We start from the raw sequence: 7,391 nt of genomic DNA, 5'->3' as shown, positions 1-7,391 counted from the left end.
TTAGGCCTATCAACGGGCTATGGAGATGCCCATCAATAGATATCAATGTGAGTGAGTAGGGATTGCCATGCAACGGATGCACTAGATCTATAAATGTATGAAAGCTCAACAAAAGAAACTAAGTGGGTGTGCATCCAACTTGCTTGCTCACGAAAACCTAGGGAATTTTGAGGAAGCCCATTATTGGAATATGCAAGCCAAGTTCTATAATGAAAAATTCCCACTAGTATATGAAAGTGACAACATAGGAGACTCTCTATCGTGAAGATCATGGTGCTACTTTGAAGCACAAGTGTGGTAAACGGATAGTAGCATTACCCCTTCTCTCTTTTTCTCTCATTTTTTTTGTTTTTTGTTTTTTTTGTTTTTTCGGGCCTTCTCTTTTTTTGCCTTTCTCCTTTTTTTATTTCCTCACATGGGACAATGCTCTAATAATGAAGATCATCACACTTTTATTTACTTACAACTCAAGAATTATAACTCGATACTTGGAACAAAATATGACTATATATGAGTGCCTCCGGTGGTGTACCGGGATGTGCAATGAATCAAGTGTGACATGTATGAAAGAATTATGATCGGTGGCTTTGCCACAAATACAATGTCAACGACATGATCATGCAAAGCAATATGACAATGATGAAGCGTGTAATAAACGAAACGGTGTAAAGTTGCATGGCAATATATCTCAGAATGGCTATGGAAATGCCATAATAGGTAGGTATGGTGGCTGTTTTGAGGAAGATAAATGGTGGGTTTATGGTACCGGTGAAAGTTGCGCAGTACTAGAGAGGCTAGCAACAGTGGAAGGGTGAGAGTGCGTATAATCCATGGACTCAACATTAGTCATAAAGAACTCACATACTTATTGCAAAAATCTACAAGTCATCAAAACCAAGCACTACGTGCACGATCCTAGGGGGATAGATTGGTAGGAAAAGACCATCGCTCGTCCCTGACCGCCACTCATAAGGAAGACAATCAAAGAAACACCTCATGCTTCAAATTTGTTATACAACGGTTACCATACGTGCATCCTACGGGACTTGCAAACTTGAACACAAGTATTTCTCAAATTCACAATTAATCTACTAGCATGACTCTAATATCACCATCCTCATGTCTCAAAACAATCATCAAGCATCAAACTTCTCATAATATTCAATGCACTTTATATGAAAGTTTTTATTATATCCCTCTTGGATACCCATTATATTAGGACTAAATTCATAACCAAAGCAAACTACCATGCTGTTTAGAGACTCTCAAAATGATATAAGTGAAGCATGAGAGTTCAACAATTTCTTCAAAATAAAACTACCGCCATGCTCTAAAAATATATAAGTGAAGCACTAGAGCGAACGACAAACTACTCCAAAAGATGTAAGCGAAGCACACTGAGTAGTTGAAAAATTATGCAACTATGTGAAGAAACATTTAAGAATTTCAGATCTTGTATATTATTCAAACAGCAAGCAAAACAAAATAAAATAAAATGATTCTCCAAGCAAAACACATATCATGTGGTGACTAAAAATATAGCTCCAAGTAAAGTTACCGATGAACGAAGACGAAAGAGGGGATGCCATCTGGGGCGTCCCCAAGCTTAGGCTCTTCGTTGTCCTTGAATATTACCTTGGGGTGCCTTGGGCATCACCAAGCTTAGGCTCTTGCCACTCCTTATTCCATAGTCCATCGAGTCTTTACCCAAAACTTGAAAACTTCACAACACAAAACTCAACAGAAAATCGTAAGCTCCGTTAGTATAAGAAAATAAATCATCACTTTTGGTAATGTTGTGAACTCATTCATTATTTATATTGGTGTAATATCTACTGTATTACAAATTCTCTATGGTTCATACCCTCCGATACTACTCATAGATTCATCAAAATAAGCAAACAACACATAGAAAACAGAATCTGTCAAAAATAGAACAGTCTATAGCAATATGGAGGTTTCGAATACTTATGTAACTCCAAAAATCCGGAGAAATTAGGGAGTCCTAGGCAACAAAAATTATTAATCTTCTGCAAAAATAATGAGTATTTTATCATGCTTCTGTTAAAAATGAGAATTGTTTTCCTGAGCGCAAAAGTTTCTATTTTTCAGCAAGATCAAATCAACTACCATCATAGATCATTCCAAAGGTCTTACTTGGCACTTTATTGAAATAAAGATATAAACATGATTACTACAGTAGTTTAATCATGTGGACACACAAAAACAATAGGGGTAAATATTGGGTTGTCTCCCAACAAGCGCTTTTCTTTAATGCCTTTCTAGCTAGGCATGATAATTTCAATGATGCTCACATAAAAGATAAGAATTGAAACATAAAGAGAGCATCATGAAGAATATGACTAGAACATTTAAGTCTAACCCACTTCCTATGCATAGGGATTTTGTGAGCAAATAATTTATGGGAACAAGAATCAACTAGCATAGAAAAGCAAAACAAGCATAACTTCAAGATTTTAAGCACATAGAGATGAAACTTGATATTGTTGCAATTCTCACAAGCATATATTCCCCCCTCATAATAATTTTTAGTAGGATCATGAATGAATTCAACAATATAACCATCACATAAAGCATTCTTTTCATGATCTACAAGCATAGAATTTTTATTACTCTCCACATAAGCAAATTTCTTCTCATTCGGGATAGTGAGAGTATCATAAGAAACTCGAATACTATAAATTGTTTCCACATTAAAAGAGTAATGTTCAGAAAAAGGGTAATCATAATCATGACAAGTTTTAATATAATCATCACTACTTTTTATAGCATAAGTGTCATCACAATAATCATCATAAGTAGCAACTTTGTTCTCATCATAATCAATTGAAACCTCTTCCAAGATAGTGGAATCATTACTAAATAAAGTCATGACCTCTCCAAATCCACTTTCATAATTGTCACAATAAGATTCAACATCCTCCAAAATAGTGGGATCATTACTTCCTAAAGTTGACACTCTTCCAAAGCCACTTTCATCAATATAACCATCATAAATAGGAGGCATGCTATCATCATAATAAATTTGCTCATCAAAACTTGGGGAACTAAAAATATCATCTTCATTAAACATAGCATCCCCAAGCTTGGGACAAACATTAATTGTAGCAAATAAATTCTCAAACATGTCATTATCATCAAACATAGCATCCCCAAGCTTGGGCCTTTCATATCATAAGCATAATCACTCTCATCATTAATAGTATGGATAGCACCAATAGTATAGCAATTATCATTATCACAATGAGTAATAGGAGCAACATCATTTGGGAGGGATACCTTTTTACCTTTGCTTCTCTGTCTTTTCCTTTTCTTCTTTGCATCATGTGTGGGTTTAATCCTCTTTTTGGAGCTCCTTATTAATGAGATTGGTTGAATATAAGGCTCGTCCTCGTTACCTAATTCATCATAAGAAATAATAGGAGGATATTAGGAAGTCTCTTCCCTTTCATTAGTATTCTCTTCATCTTCTTTTTGTTTTCTTGTCCTTATGTAATTGGCAATATAAGCATTTTCAATGCAATTCACCGCACAATACATATAAATTTCCTCTAGATCAAAATCAAGAACTTTATCAAGGACAGATTCTGGAAGATCTTTAGTTATACGTTTCATTTCTTCATAACCCACCAAAAAACTAAGTTCATTATGATGCGCAAGGGAAATCAAGTCATCACAATTTTTGGACACGATAAGATCATGAAAAAATTTGCATTGGAGATTTGAATGACCACATTCATTGCAAAGTTCACAAGGATGGCTAAGAAAATTTAAATTTTCAGCACAAACATCTAGCCTTTCTTGCAACCAATTAGTTTCTAAATACGTGTGCCTCTTGCAAAATCTATCTTCCCTATTTGGTGTGTACTTGCAAACTCTATGCACTCCACAAAAATTGACATGCTTATAAGAGAAATTTTCATCATGACTAGTGCAATCATCATTAGTACTATGGATATTCAAAGAGTTCGTACTAACAACATTGCAATCATGCTCATCATTCAAAGATTTAGTGCCAAACATTTTAATGCATTCTTCTTCTAGCACTTGGGCACAATTTTTTCTTTCCATCATTTTCATGAAAGATATTAAAAAGATGAAACATATGAGGCACCCTCAATTCCATTTTTTGGTAGTTTTCTTTTATAAATAAACTGGTGATAAAACAAGAAACTAAAAGATTCGATTGCAAGATCTAAAGATATACCTTCAAGCGCTAACCTCTCCGGCAACGGCGCTAGAAAAGAGCTTGATGTCTACTACACAACCTTCTTCTTGTAGACGTTGTTGGGCCTCCAAGTGCAAAGGTTTGTAGGACAGTAGCAAATTTCCCTCAAGTGAATGACCTAAGGTTTATCAATCCGTGGGAGGCGTAGGATGAAGATGGTCTCTCTCAAACAACCCTGCAACCAAATAACAAAGAGTCTCTTGTGTACCCAACACACCCAATACAATGGTAAATTGTACAAGTGCACTAGTTCGACGAAGAGATGGTGATACAAGTGCAATATGGATGGCAGATATAGGTTTTCGTAATCTGAAAATATAAAAATAGTAAGGTAACTAATGATAAAACTGAGCGAAAATGGTATTGCAATGCATTGAAACAAGGCCTAGGGTTCATACTTTCACTGGTGCAAGTTCTCTCAACAATACTAACATAATTGGATCATATAACTATCCCTCAACATGCAACAAAGAGTCACTCCAAAGTCACTAATAGCGGAGAACAAATGAAGAGATTATTGTAGGGTATGAAACCACCTCAAAGTTATCCTTTCTGATCGATCTATTCAAGAACCCGTAGTAAAATAACACTAAGCTATTCTTTCCGTTCGATATATCCTAGAGTTCGTACTAGAATAACACCTTAAGAAACAAATCAATCAAAACCCTAATGTCACCTAGATACTCCAATGTCACCTCAAGTGTCTGTGGGTATGATTATATGATATGCATCACACAATCTCAGATTCATCTATTCAACCAACACAAAGAACTTCAAAGAGTGCCCCAAAGTTTCTATTGGAGAGTCAAGACTAAAACGTGTGCCAACCCCTATGCATAATTTCACAAGGTCACTGAACCCGCAAGTTGATCACCAAAACATACATCAAGTAGATCACGTGAATATCCCATTGTCGCCACAGATAAGCACATGCAAGACATACATCAAGTGTTCTCAAATCCTTAAAGACTCGATCCGATAAGATAACTTCAAAGGAAAAAGTCAATCCATTACAAGAGAGTAGAGGGGGAGAAACATAATAAGATCAAACTATAATAGCAAAGCTCGTGATACATCAAGATCATGCCGAATCAAGAACATGAGAGAGAGAGAGATCAAACACATAGCTACTGGTACATACCCTTGGCCCCGAGGGTGAACTACTCCCTCCTCATCATGGAGAGCGCTGGGATGATGAAGATGGCCACCGGTGATGATTCCCCCCTCCGGCAGGGTGCCGGAACAGGGTCCCGATTGGTTTTTGGTGGCTACAGAGGCTTGCGGCGGCGGATCTCCCGATCTAGGTTATTTTCTGGAGGTTTATGTATTTATAGGAATTTTTGGCATCGGTCTCACGTCGCGGGGGGGGGGGGGGTCTCCTAGTCATCCACGAGATAGGGGACGCGTCCAGGGGGGTTGGGCGCGCCCTCCACCCTCGTGGACGGCTCGGGACTCTTCTGGCCCAACTCTTTTACTCCAGGGGCTTCTTTTGGTACATAAAAAATCATCAAAAATTGGCACGTCGATTGGACTCCGTTTGGTATTCCTTTTCTGTAAAACTCAAAAACAAGGAAAAAACAAAAACTGACATTGGGCTCTAGGTTACTAGGTTAGTCCCAAAAATCATATAAAATAGCATATAAATGCATATAAAACATCCTAGATGGATAATATAATAGCATGGAACAATCAAAAATTATAGATACGTTGGAGACGTATCACAATGTCCGGGGACCGGCCGGGTTGATCTCCCACATATACTCTTGACGCGCCTGACAAGGGGGGATCCGACGAAAGAGCATCACCTGGATCTCGCTGGCGAGAATGGTATTCTTGTCTACCATGCTCTTGACACGCCTCTACAGAGTCATCACCTCGTCAGGCGACGCATAGTCCAAGCCCTTGTTGAGCCAGGATGTCAGCCGCATTGGACGCCCGAACTTGAAATCGGAAGGAGCCGCCCATGTGGAGTCATGAGGTTCCGTGACATAGAACCACTCCTGCTGCCATCCCTTCACGGTCTCCATGAAGGTGCCCTTGGGCCAGGTGACGTTGGGAAGCTTGCTCACCATGGCACCTTCGCAATCCGCGTGTTGACCATCCACCACTTTCGGCTTCACGTTGAAGACCTTGAGCCATAGGCTGAAGTGGGGGGGGGGGAATATGGAGGAATGCCTTGCAACCACGATGAATGCCAAAATGTTGAGGAAGGAATTCGGGGCTAGATCATGGAAATCTAGCCTGTAGTAAAACATGAGACCACGGACGAAAGGATGAAGGGGAAACCCCAGTCCGTGAAGGAAATGGGGAATGAATACTACCCTCTCATTGGGCTTTGGAGTAGGGACGATCTGCTTTTTGGTCGGAAGCCGGTGGGCGATTTCCTTGGCCAGGTATCCCGCTTCCCGGAGTTCCTTGATGTTCCCCTCTGTAACGGAGGAAGCCATCCACTTGCCTTGCGCTCCAGATCCGTACATGGCTGTAGTATTTTCTGGGAACGGAGAGGATCGAAGCTTGGGCGCTGGAGCTCGAGGGCGGATGGGCTGAGGAAGAGGAAGGCGTGGGGTAGAAAGGGGGGTCCTTATCTCCTTATAAAGGCAGTGAATATCAAGCGTCCCCCCACAAGACTTAAAGCTCGCCTATTCCCATGGGGTGGTGCGAACGGCGCGGTTGGATTTCCCAAGCCCATATTGATGAGAATCCCGGAATAAGGGGACACGATCTTTGCTTTGACAAGACGTGTCACCGGAGACTGCGTCTCAAAACGTGAAACGGGAGAGAGAAAAGCGATTCGAAATAATGAGGAAGCCAGATGTAACGTCTCGCCAGCAAAACCGTCAGGAAAGGCGTATCGTGCTTTTTGATTAAGTATTATGCCCTTGCGATGGAGGGTTGTGACTATTTTACAGAGCCGGGTATAGTTTTTTTGATCAACTACTTTGGAGTATTCGAAGGAGGAACCCACCTTGCAATGCCGAAGACAATCTACACGCTGGACACATCGTCACTGAAGCCTGGTTCGGGGGCTACTGAGAGAGTCCTGGATTAGGGGGTCCCTGGGCGTTCGGGCTATGTGACGTGGGCCGGACTGATGGGCCGTGAAGATACAAGATAGAAGGCGTTCCCTCGTGTCCGGAGGGGA

Source organism: Triticum aestivum, chromosome 2A (genome assembly GCF_018294505.1).
Source record: "Triticum aestivum cultivar Chinese Spring chromosome 2A, IWGSC CS RefSeq v2.1, whole genome shotgun sequence".
In the NCBI taxonomy this organism is placed as follows: Eukaryota; Viridiplantae; Streptophyta; class Magnoliopsida; order Poales; family Poaceae; genus Triticum; species Triticum aestivum.
The sequence above is the reverse complement of the archived record's forward strand: the minus strand, read 5'-3'. Positions refer to the sequence as shown.